Below are 13,651 nucleotides of genomic sequence, written 5' to 3' on the forward strand. Positions count from 1 at the left end.
ATCACTATGCCCAAGTAGCAGTGCTTCGCCTTCTGTATGCATTATGCTAGCTGGAGCCATCCAGTCTTTGTGCTAAGCTAGGCTAGCGGTGGGTGCGTCAGACAAAGTTATGGCATGCACGGAGATGAAAAAGTTATGTATGGACTTATCTAACTCTGGGGGATACGGTGAATAAGCTAAAGTCTAAAAAAGTCCATGTGTTCCTTTAAGAGTGTTACGATCTACTCCCAGTCTAGGGTTGGGAGAGGGTAACAAACTTAAATAAAAAAAAAAGAACGTAAACGTGGAGGGTTCCCTTCAGTCCTCTGCCCCAGAAATGTGAGCCAAAACACTTGATGCAAACGTAAAATGATTTATTGCATTTAAACAAAGAAAATGGAAGCTTTCAATCTTCAGGAGAAGGTCAGACCAAAACAACAAACAAAAGAGGAAGCTTACTATTGGAAGGAAAACTAAATGCCCTACACAGGTAAAGAAAATAAATAAACAACATATGCTTCCCTCCACTCCCTGACTAACCAAAAACAAGGATTAATATATAAAAAGAAAAAGGTGGTGACTTAATCTCCCTACTGCTTTCCAAAACAAACAAACAAAAAGTTGCTATACAATACCTTTTAGTTACCAAACAAAGTTATAAAGAAGAAAAAAAAAAAAGATTGCTTTATCACAACAAAAACAAGCTCAACTGTACCACACAGGGACAACACACCAGTTTCACACTTAGCAACACACAAGTCTGGTGCAGGGGAGAAGTGAACCTCTTCAAGTAGTGTTCACTCTGCTCTCTTATAGTGTAGCTCTGCAACTCTCCTTACGAGCCTCAGGTGTGGTTAATTAGCTGGAAGGCAATCAGAGTGAGGGAGAGAGACGCTGTTTACGCAGACGGTTGTTTGGGGGGTGAAAACGCGGTGCGAGTCGAGGAGGTTTTTGGCGCTGGACTGTGTGGGTCTGACTTTGAACGGTTGAGGATTAAGATTCTTCTGAGCGTCGGTGTTAAGAGAAGATGGGCAAATCGAGAAAAAAAAAAAGAGGAAGTTGGATCAGAAACAAAAACTAGAATACATGAATCAGAGAATGAAGGTGAAAAGGAGATGGATTGGGTACAGGTGGAAGGTGGGAGAATAAAAAGTGTTGAGAAAGCAAATAAAAAGAGGAAGAAAGATAATGAAGAGGATTCAGTAAGTACAGATGAGGATAGCGAAAGGGAAGTAGTAGATGAAAGGATAGAGGAGATAAAAATGATTGTAAGATTTAAAGAGGGACAAGGAATAAAAGGGGTAAACCCAATTGAATTAACAAATGAATTGAGGAGACAATCAGGGGAGATTAAATGTGCAAGAGTGCTTCAGGATGGAGCATTGGTGGTGATATGTGAAAATGAGGAGCAGAGAGATAAGGTAAAGAAAATGAAGGTTGTGTGTAAACAAGTGATATCAAGTTGTAATCAAATAGGTGGAAAACCATGGTTATGTGGAGTAATTACAGGGGTACCATTGGAGGTCAATATGATAGAGTTGATGAGGAATGTTAAAGGAGGAAATGTAATTGAAGCAAAACGATTGCAGAGGAATAGGGAAGGTAATAAGGAAGAAAGTCTTTCTGTAATGTTACGTTTTGAAAGTGGTGGAATGTTACCAAGTAAAGTGATGATTGGATATGTAAGCTTTCGGGTGAGAGAATATGTGCGAGCTCCGCTGAGATGCTATAATTGTCAGAGATATGGTCATGTTGCAAGTGTATGTAGAGCTAAAAAGAGATGTGCACATTGTGGGGAAGAGCATGAGAATGGAAAATGTGGAAGAAGTGAAGCAAAATGTTGTAATTGTGGGGGGGCCCATAATGTGGCATATGGAGGGTGTGAAGTTAGAAAGAGAGCAGTAGAAATTCAGAAGGAAAGAGATGGAAATAAGTTGTCATATGCAGAAGCAGTTAAAAAAGTGGATTCAAGGAAAAAGAAAGAGAGTGAGGAGAATGAGGAGTGGAGAGATCGAAACAGAAATGAAGAAAAGGAAAGCAATAAATCGGATGACACAATGATAGTAAGTAAAAAGAGTTTTGTGTTATTCATGGCAGAGGTCATAAACTGTACAGCACAGACGGAGAGAAGAACAGAAAAGATACAGATAATAGTGAGAGCAGCAGAGAGGTTCCTGGACATCAAAGGGCTAACATGGGAAATGGTTAGAGAAGGTCTAATCTCAGAAATTCAGCCTAGTCAAGAGTCATGGGATGGACAATAGTATTGATGTTAGTAATCTTACAATGGAATGCTAGAAGTCTGGTGGCTAATGGATTGGAATTTAAGGGTTATGTAAATAAGATGGAGGTTAAGCCTGATGTGATATGTGTACAAGAATCTTGGCTGAAACCTAAACTGGATTTTGTAATTAAAGGATATGTTTCTGTGAGAAGAGATCGGGAAGAGGGAAATGGTGGTGGGTGTGTTACTTTCATTAAGTCTGAAATTCAGTGTAGAATGGTGGGGAAAGGAAGAGAAATTGAATATGTGGTGGTAGAGGTATGGAAGGATGATAAGAGTGTTGTAATAATTAATTATTATAATCCATGTAGACAAATGATATTGGAAGAGATGGTGAAGATAGAGGGGCAAAACAGAGAGAGGGTGATTTGGTGTGGGGATTTTAATGCTCATAGTAGTATATGGGGAGGAAGTGTAACTGACAGAAATGGGCAGGTGATTGAAGAATTAATGGATGAGATGAATTTGATCTGTCTAAATGATAGAGGAGGTACACGTGTAGACATGAGAACAGGTAAAGAATCGGTGTTGGATTTAACTCTTGCTAAAAGTAGGTTAGGGGGCATAATTAGCTGGAAGGTATTAAGGAAATGTAGTATAGGTAGTGATCACTTTCCCATTTTGATTGAAATGAATATGAATAAGAGTGTAGAAAGAAATGTAAGAAGAGAAGGGAGATGGAATTATGAGAAGGCTAACTGGACTGAGTATGTGGAAATGGTGGAGGAGGGTTTAGATATAAATGAAGTAAGAAATGCAGATGACATAGATGCTATAAGTGAGAAAATTATAGGTGTCATTAAGAAGGCGGCAGAAAGTAGTATTCCCAAGAGTAAAGGAAGAAGAAAGATAAAAATGGTACCATGGTGGAATAAGGAGTGTGATGATGCTATTAGAAGGAAAAGGAGAGCATATAAGAATGTAAGAAGAATGCATAGTTACCCAGGTTTAATGGAATATAAGAGAGAACAAGCACAAGTAAAAAAGGTTGTAAGAAGGGCAAAAAGACAATATTGGAGAGACTTTTGTGATAAAATAGGGAGAAGTACACCAATAGGAGAAGTATGGAATATGATTAGAAGGATGAATGGTATAAGGAAGGAGATGGAATATCCTGTTTTAAATGAAGGGGAAGTAATAGCAATAGAAAATTGTGATAAAGCAGAAATGTTTTGTAAAACATTTATAAAAGTAAATAGTACAGAAAATCTGTCTGAAGAATTTAAGAGGGAAAGGGAGGAAACTTTAAGAGAACATCCTCATTTATTGGAAATGAGAGAGGAAAGAGATAATGTAATGGATGTCCCGTTTGGATTAACCGAACTAAAACGAGCACTGAGGAGAATGAGAGAAACTACTCCGGGTCAAGATGCAATCAGTTATAATATGCTTAGACAGTTAAGTGATGAATCATTGAGAGTAATGTTAGAGTTTTATAATAAAGTATGGGAAATGGGGGTGTTACCACAAAGTTGGAAAGAAGCACTGATACTGCCAATAAGGAAACAAGGGAAGGATCTTAGTAAGCCAGGTAACTATAGACCAATAGCTCTTACTTCTCATGTAGGGAAAGTGATGGAGAGAATGATAACGGATAGATTAGTATATTTTTTGGAAAAAGAAGGCAAATTAACACCTTATCAAAGTGGGTTTAGGGTAGGAAGAGGAACTATGGATCCGGTAATGTGTTTGGAGGCAGAAATAAAGAAAGCTCTGTCAAATAGAGAATCAGTAATTGCTGTGTTTCTCGATATTGAAAAAGCTTACGATATGTTGTGGAGGGAGGGTCTTATGATTAAGTTGGAGGAGATGGGGGTAGGGGGAAAAATGTTCAATTGGATTAATGACTTCCTTAAGGAAAGAGTAATAAGAGTGAGGGTGGGAGATTCTATATCATCTCAAGGAATTGTAGAAAATGGCACTCCTCAGGGAAGTGTAATAAGTCCAGTCCTTTTTATAATAATGATAGATGATATATTTAGTAAGGTGGATAGGAGTGTTGGTAGATCATTGTTTGCAGATGATGGGGCTTTGTGGTTCAGAGGAAGAAATAAAAAGTTTATTATGGGGAAAATGCAGAAGGCGGTGGATGAGGTGGTAAAATGGTCATATAAGTGGGGATTTAAGTTATCTGTGGAGAAGTCACAAAGTATTATATTTTCCAACAAGAAAGTAGAAAATGAGTGTAGGTTAAAGATATACAACAATGAAATGGCACGAGTGGCATCAGTTAGATTTTTGGGATTATGGCTGGATACTAGACTTACGTGGAAAGAGCATATTCATAAGATAGTAAATAAGTGCAAAAGAGTTATAAATGTAATGAAATGTATGGCAGGACAAGAGTGGGGAGCAGATAGAGGGGCGCTTCAAACAGTATATGTAGCAATGATACGATCTGTGCTAGATTATGGAAGTGTGGCATATGGGTTGGCGGCAAAGTCACAGTTAGTGAAGTTAGACAGAATTCAAGCACAGGCATTGAGAATTTGCTGTGGAGCATGTCCAACTACACCTATAGCAGCAATGCAAGTGGAGGTAAATGAAATGCCGCTTAATATCAGAAGGCAACAGTTAATGGCTGTTTATTGGACAAATCTAAATAGTCAGGATGACAGGCATCCAACAAGGAAAATATTAGGAATATGTTGGGAACAAGGGATGAATAGACACAAGAGTTTTGGATGGGTGGTAGAAGAAGATATTAAAGAGATGGGGATAGACAATTATAGAAGTGTGCCAAGAGTAATGTATCCGCATACCCCTCTATGGATTCTTCCTCAACCAGGAGTAGATTTAACATTACTGAAGATAAGACAGAGTGAAGGAAATAAGGAGATGGAGGTAATGAGAGCAAATGAGTATTTAAGAATTAGGTATGGAGATCATATACAGATATACACGGATGCTTCCAAAAAAGGAGAGAGAATAGGAGTGGCAGTATATGTACAAAAGTTACTTGTGAGGAAAAAAGCTAGAATTAGTGATCAGTTATCAGTATATACTGGTGAGCTGATGGCTATTTTGTTAGCAGTGCAATTAGTTAAAGAAAGGAGAATTAATAATGCGATCATATGTTCAGATTCATATTCAGCAATAGTCAGTATTGATAATCAAAAATCAGAATCAAGACCAGATTTAATGATGGAAATCCTGCAAAATCTCTTTGAGTTGAAGCAAAGTAAAATACAAGTACAATTTATGTGGGTGCCAGCTCATGTGGGACTTAAAGGAAATGAAGAAGCAGATAAATTGGCTAAACAAGCAGTAGATGAGGAAATGGTAGAAATTGAGATACCACATAGTATAAAAGAAATAAAATCAGTAATAAAAGAGAAAGTGATTAAAAAGTGGCAACAATATTGGGATAATGAGAGTAAAGGGAGACATTTATATGCAATACAAAAGAAAGTGGGAGAAGGGAGGAAAAAAGGGAGAAATAGAAGGGAGGAAAGTATAATTACAAGACTAAGAGTGGGACATACAGGTTTGAATAAAACATTACATTTAATATCTAAGCATCCAACAGGATTATGTGATAAATGCGGACAGAGTGAATCTGTGGAACATGTGATTATTAATTGTAAGGGTTATGAAGAAGAAAGAGAAGTGCTAAGAGAAGAAGTATGGAAAAATGAAGGGAAAGAGTTAACATTAAAGAATATATTAGACTCAAATGTAGGAAATAGTACAGTCAATGTGTTGTTTCAGTTTCTGAACAATACAGGTTTAATGAAAAGAGTGTAGGATTAATAAGTATAGGCTTGTAGAGAGATGTGTATGAAGTAAAGTGTGGGACAAGGAAAAGTTAATCCGAAGGTTAAGTAAGGTTTGGTGAGAAGTGGGAGTTAAAGGGAGGTGGGGTGGAAACTGGAGGAGCTGAACACGCAGCGTCAGTGGGTTAAATTTTTTTTTTTTTTTTTTTTTTTCTCTTTAGGGGTGGGGAGGGGTAGAAATGTTAAGAAAGAGGAGGTGTTTCTGATCCAAGCTACCTGATGATGGCAGTAATGCACTGTAAAGTGCGGTTGCCAATAAAACAAAAAAGAAGAAGAAGAAGAGTGAGGGAGAGACTGACAGAGCATAACAAACACAACAATTTAACAAAGTAAAATACACATCAAAAACACTTTTTATATAATACGTCCCCAGGACGTAACAAAGAGCAACACAAAAGCACACTCACACATTCAGTCAGCATAAGGACTCACCTACGTACCTGTATGGTCTTACCTCTGTGATCATTAATATTTTTATGCTCCATGACCATGGTCATCTATCTCAAGTTCTAAACCTGTTCATCATTCCCATCTCTATTGATCATCTACCCGTCTCTCTTATTTTCTGTCTGATTATTCTGGCTTCATTCAATTGTTTTTCAGATATGATAGGAATGACCGACTGACACTGTCACATTGCAAACAATGACGGTCAACACAACATAAGGCGGATGAGATGGAAACAGTGGGTGCAGCTGATCCGCATCTCCTGAGTTCATTTCCTGAGTTTTCCACAGAAACACAAAAGAGGGACCGAAAGGATGATTGCCACTTTAAGGCAAAAATAAAGTCAAAAAGTAAAAATACCTCAAGGTAAGTCAAGAGTTCTCAGAGTTGTGTTTCTTGGCAGGGAGCAGCAGTTTATTCACCTTTTTTGTATTTTTGTTGTTTAAGCTGCTGATAAACTTTTTGTTTTTAAGGAAAATTAAAATAAGCTGTGTTTTAAGTTTATTTTTTTCTTTACTTGAAGCAAATATTAGTAAACATAGTCAAGATAATGTTTTATTTGCAAGAACTGTAACTGGAGTATGTTTAAAGTCTACTTCAGCATTCTCAGATGACAAAAGGAGTCTTGACTATATTGAAGTAAATTTGAGATTAATAAGAATACCTGCTGCGCATGTCTGATTATTTCACCTATAGTTACTGTAGACCTCTTTTACTGTACATCTGATGACATCTAGAACACATCCGTGCGGAAACGGAAAAGTTTACAATACTTTCTGTTTAAAAAAAAAGTATTTCTCCCTAATTAGATATATTAGTGTGTTATATATTATAATACACTATTAATTATATAAGGCATCATGATGAACGTCTCGGTTACATATGGTAACCCTCGTTCCCTGAGGGAGGGAACGGAGACGTAGGTCATGACTGACCAATAGGAATCTCGCTAGAGAGGCCAATCTACTTCGAGTGAAACTAAAACAAGCCAATGCACATTGGCGTGCAATCATTTGCATCAGCTGCGCGTCCTCGTCAGCGCGGGTATTTAACAGCAGCTGTTGTGATTGCACACTAGGTTTTTGCTGAGGAGCCAAGCCTGAAAAAGCTGGCCGCCCCAGCGGGCGGCAGCAAATGTGGCGACGGGACCTACGTCTCCGTTCCCTCCCTCAGGAAACTTAGCCCAAGGGAAAGACACGGGCTTCCGTCTTAGGAGCAGCCGTGGAGAATATACACATATGGGATTCCCGTAGGGTCACACATATGGAACCCAGCCCAGATCCGGCTCTCAAGGATTCAGCGGATAAAGGCCTGGCACCGGACGCTCCGCCATGTCCGGGCCGAGGGGTTTTGGAGGACTCGACAGGTTTTTCACTCTGGAGCAATAAGGGTGCACAGTAGGGTGCAGCAAGCCGACAGAGCCGGGCCTCTCGGTGCTTCTACCCGTTTAGGGTGAGAACACGGGAGGAGACCGGCTCTACACGTAGGCTATAATATCTAGCGAACATGTTAGGTTTCGCCCAGCTTGAAGCTCTACAGATATCTGTTAGCGAGGAGCCACGTGCCAGCGCCCAGGAGGATGCAACGCCTCTCGTGGAGTGTGCAGGGCGCGCCTTGTGCTTGGTAAGCCAAGGCGATGGCATCCACTATCCAGTGGGCCATCCTCTGCTTGGAGACAGCCTTTCCCCTCTGCTGGCCTCCGTAACAGACAAAGAGCTGGTCTGAGGTCCTGACGCTTTGAGTTCTGTCCACGTACATACGCAGAGACCGTGCAAGCGGGACCAAAGGGACCGCAGGCGTACCAGGAGTGGGGCAGCGAGGTGGAACACAGGGACGCGGCTCGGGAGGCTCTCTCTGGGAGGCGGCCCGTAGCGGGGTCTGTGTGTGCTGTGCAGCACTTACCTGGTTCCACGGGGCAGGAGGTGCAGGAGGCGGCTCGCTGGTGTTCTCGAACTGCACACTGCTGCTCACTGGCGACAGAGGAGGCGGATGAGAGTGGTGAGGATTCTGTCCCCCCACTGCTCTCCGGGTCCTCTTCGGACCCAGAGATGGTAGAAACTGCTCTTTTATTGAAAATTTGGGAACCCCTGGTTTTAAGGCCAGCGGCGGAACACAAACAGAACGAAACAAAAGATTTTCCACCCGGCCCTCTTCCGGGGGAGGGAGCGATGCGGTCATCGTCTCCTGGAGAGCAGTCCCTTCTCATAACAGCTTTTTTGAATTTGCTCAAACACAAAAAGACAAAGACAGAAGAGAGAGAACAAAGACTGCTCGCGCTGCCATGCTGTAATGCCCGCACCGGATAAGGAGAGATCCAACGAAGGCTTGTAGAGTCACACTCTGTAGATTAAGCATGAAGCGTTTGGCTCCGAAGCAACAAGCTAGTGTGCAATCACAACAGCTGCTCGTTAAATACCCGCGCTTCGAGGCTCACAGCTGATGCAAATGATTGCACGCCAATGTGCATTGGCTTGTTTTAGTTTCAACCGAAGTAGATTGGCCTCTCTAGCGAGATTCCTATCGGTCAGTCATGACCAACGTTGTAGTGACTGACCGATAGGGAACAGGTATGTTTAATGATTTCTGAATGAAACAGTCTTCAGACAAACACATGGGCCTGTAACGATGAGGCTGAGGCGGCGTTAGAAATCCATTTGTGGATGTTTATTAGCAGCAGGTTTTAGAGACAGAAACGTTTAGCCAGGCAATAGGTCAAAACCACAATAGCAGTCCAATCTAGCGACATACACAAGGGTAATCCAAAAGGCAGAGGTGAGCAAACAGGCAAGAGGTCCAAACACAGTCATCAGTCCAAAATAGGCTACCAAAACAGAGGGGTAATCCAACAGACTTTCAGAAAATCAGGCAGAAAACAATGGAAACGCTCAGTAAGGCAGATTAACTGGCAATACTTCGCCAAGGGCAAACACACATAGCTGCGTCCCAATGTGCATACTATCCATCCTAAATAGTATGTGACATTAGTAATTTTCAATACTATTTAGGGCGTAGTATGCACATTGGGACGCAGCTAATCTCTTCTTAAATACTGTACAAACAGGAAATGCAAGTAGAAGCAGAGGGAACGGTACACAGACAATACTCAGGCGAGGGCTCCCTCTGCTGGCGTGGCGTTACAGGGCCTGAAGGCCTGATCCTGTTTCCGTGCTCATATTTGCATTTGGCCTGGTTTGTTTATTTTACTTTATTTAAATTAATAGGACATTTTTTATGTTATTAATAGATTGAAGGTGCATTCAGTAGTTCTTCAGCTAGAATTAGCATTTTAAGAACCATAAAAACAATTGTGTTTGACGCTGCACTGCAGGCTATCAATGCGAATCAGCATTATTGAGTTGTATGTAAATTACACTGATTGTGTATTTTAGAGAGCGATTTAAACAATAGCTAAATTTAATGGGGTAAATTCACCCAAAAAGGAAAATTACCCCATGATTTACTCACCCTCAAGAGTGGAGACATCATTGCTTTCGCTCTGGGTTTGCATTGTGTTACCTGTAATACTTTGATCATATCTCTCTTTAGAAAAATAATCAAAGCTGCCTTATTTCCTTCTTTCATGACTGAAGGAAACAAATGGCATAAACATAACATGCAAGTTTGAGTTTTCATTTATATAACTTTTCTGACATTTTTTTTATTGTTGATTATTAGCTGAATTATCAAAGCTTTGACAAGTTTTGTACTGTCATATTCTTGCCATTTGCACTGCATTATACTTATAACAGAATGTAATGGATAACATAATACGATTTGACACTCTAATACAGGCGTCTTTACCACAAGTGTTCCTTCATCATGATGTGTTTACTGTTGTTAAATCTATTTTGGATTTTGGATACATCTTTATGGATTATTTGATCTTTCTTAAGATTAAAATTGCACTTCATATAGCTATTCCTTGTGTGTTTGTGGACTTTTATGTTATTTCCTGTCGTGTGTTTTGCTTTGTAGTTCTTTGTAGTTCTTCATATTGATTAGTTCCCCAGGTGTTTCATGACAATATCATTTACAAAAATTTGATTTATTCATTCCTAATTACTAATCAGTGAAATTAATCTTTTGTGTGCTCATACAGTGAGCACAAGACATCATATCTGCAATAATTAAATCGAATATGATCTATAGTTATGACTCAATGAAGTCTCAAATCTGTTATCTCATCTACAGAATATGATGTTGAAATTTATATTTTATATTAAATTTGGTGTTGGTCCTTTTTTCATCAAAGCCATTCAGACACTTAATGCAAATCATAACCTTTCTTTTCAACTGAAAATGATTTTTTTTTTATTGTGCATCAGACTTATACATTAAATAAGCTCAGTCACTAGCTCTTCCTCTGTGTGAACTGAAGTCTCTGAGAATGACACTAGATTCATGTGAAGCTGCTTTAACTGTTAAACATTCACAGCAATATAAACTTATCAAGTGTGAAGGTGCTTTACATGATGTCTATTGCTCTGATATGAAATGTGTAGATCTAGATATATGAAGTACAGAAGCGTTACAATGTACGGGTACGGCAATGCTGCTGTCTCCACTTGAGGTTAAGAAAACTGTGAGAATTGAGATACATAAACGTATAAAGGTATCGACACTTGGTTCAGTCAAACATCCACTCTAGACAAAGGTGAGAGAACCAACCAGTGGAACATATTTGTGGTTTTGGTTTAGAACCTCAGCTGAGTTTCTCCACTTTGCAGCCGGTGGCCCTTTTTCTAATTTCTAAATAATTTTTATTTTAGTAAAAAATGTGACAACTAGCACCAGTCTCCAGCGTCTGATATTACACTGTAAAATTATTTATTCTTGACATAAAGTATAATAAGCACATGATATTTTAAGAACATGTTATATAATCAAACACAGATGCTGTTGCTTAATATCATCCACCTCCGTGTGAACTGAAAGAGCAACAAAGAAAAAAATATTTACATTAAGCTTTTTTATTAAAATTAACAGTAATCAAAACAAGAGGCTCTATGATTTCTTCAAATAAGAGCTCAGCAAGAATTCTTAACAATTTTCGAAACTTACAATAATTAATTTTACTAAAACTATTGATAATGGTTTCACATATTTTACCTTATTGTGATGTTAGTCGGTTTGGGTTATGAGGCTGATATATAACTCGTGTCTGAACATCAGGATCATATTTTTCCAACCGTTCTGTTTTTCCAACAGCAAAAACTAAAAATGAGAAAATGAATTCAGATTTAATATTTACTCAAGGGAAGATTATTTTTTAAATGGTAAAGATATATACTGTATATGAAGACACCTAATAACCAAAAAAAAAAAAAAAGAAAGTAATGAAAACCTTGACATGCCTAAGAAGAGTGCGTCAATTGATATTTTAAGACTAAAGTATATCTCATTTGCTTATTATGTTTTTAATTAAAGAATAACTCACCAATCAGCACAATGAGCAGAAGCCCGTTCATCAGTCCAGATATGATGATAATAATCTGCCATTGTTTCTGATTCTGATCAATAAACTCCACCGCTGTCTGATTGTGACACTCAGTTAGTTGAGTTGATTCTAAGAAAGTGTTCAGAGTTTCAGTAATAACCGACTGACTTTAATATTTATATAATTTTCATATCTGTGTGTGCAAAATTATGTAGTTCATGAGAGTATAAAAAAATGCTGAAGTATCACATAACAAATGTAATTATTCACACTAATCATCAATATGTTCTGATCAATAGAGGAGTAAATGAACTCACCGGTGAAGTGCAGTCTGGTGCTGTTGCTGAGTTTTGGAGGAGTGTCTGTGTTCATACAGTAATAAACTCCTAATTCATCAGCAGTCACATTATTAATAACCAAACGGTGTTTAAATTGCAGTGAATATTTCTTTCTGAATGTTTTATTTGTGTAAAAAGGTGATATTGGTGTTGGGAATGACCGTAGAATCACTCTTGGAGGATCTGGTGTTTTCAGTAAAATCCAATAAACCTCATTTTCATCAAGATCACAGTTTATGGTCACATTTGATCCCAAATCAGTGAGTTGATCTGATACTGCAGCTCGACAACAGATTAATACATCTATAAGATACAAATAAATAAATAAACATGCATTAAAATTCAGTATTACCCAATTAAAACCGTGAAATATAAAACAATGTATGATTTATAATAAAAAATTTAGTTTAAGTTTGCAAAGTGCATGTAAATATTGTTATATAAAACTCACAGAGCTGAATCTGAATGATCTTCATGTTGTCGAGATTAAAACACTTCAGAATGATTCTACTTCCCTCTACACAACATTAAGATGAATCTACTGCAGCTCTGAAGAAAAGACAGGAAGACAAAAAACCTTCCACATCGAGCGGAGGAAGTCAAAAACTCTGACCACAACATCTAATGCCCTTATTTCCATCAACACTATTAATAAAAAACATTTTGTGCTTTGATAACCACTGTTTTCTTTAGGTATTTGAGCTTGTTTGATCTTGAACACATGAGCTTGACGTGTGTTTCGTTAAAGGTGTATTCAGTAGTTCGCTTCTAATTTAAATCAAAATAAATAGTGAGGAGTCATCTGACATAAGATGAAGACTGTAAACGTAGTTTTCTATAAAAAGTGTTTTAATTACATATTATGCAGGTCACCCTCATAATAGATTTTGCCATGTTGAAATGATGTGAACCGCTGTGTTTTACTATTCACCGGAGTCTGAATTGATGACATATTTTATAGACCAACCCAGAAGTTCGCATCACACTGGTTCCCTCGACAAAAAGCCAATAGGATTTCCCATTGTCTTATTGCAGAAAAATAAGCTCTGTGACCAATAAAGGTTTATGATTATCATGATAATTACATCTTTTTGTCAGAAAGTATTATCTGTAATAGGGAGCAAATATGGGAATTTTACCGCAGTGAATAAGACAATGTTCTACTATCTTTAAAAAAGTGGCTTATAACGAATCAGTTGTGTAAACATTTTTCTTAGAAATTTTAATAATGTGTCTAATGATCTGACTCTTTGTATCGTTGAGTGTAGTATTTGTTGTTGTGTGTACCTGCCTAGGGACTGCGGATGTAAATGAGTAATGTTGCTATAATCCGGCTTGTTTACATTTTGTATTTCATACTTAATGTTCATTAACATGCTTTGTCCCTATC

The 13,651-nt window shown here is 38.3% G+C and overlaps 1 long non-coding RNA gene across 1 annotated transcript; it reads right to left on the bottom strand.

The window, feature by feature from the left end:
* Positions 1 to 11,291: 11,291 nt before the first annotated feature.
* On the bottom strand, positions 11,292 to 12,610 carry LOC130103556 (uncharacterized). Its single transcript, XR_008809374.1, has 3 exons — positions 12,241 to 12,610; positions 11,924 to 12,052; positions 11,292 to 11,700 (listed from the first exon to the last, which is right to left on the bottom strand). It is a non-coding gene; the product is annotated as an uncharacterized LOC130103556 (long non-coding RNA).
* Positions 12,611 to 13,651: the final 1,041 nt, after the last annotated feature.

This window comes from Rhinichthys klamathensis, unplaced genomic scaffold, assembly GCF_029890125.1.
Source record: "Rhinichthys klamathensis goyatoka isolate OS25496 unplaced genomic scaffold, OSU_Roscu_1.1 h1tg000289l_1, whole genome shotgun sequence".
NCBI lineage: Eukaryota > Metazoa > Chordata > Actinopteri > Cypriniformes > Leuciscidae > Rhinichthys > Rhinichthys klamathensis.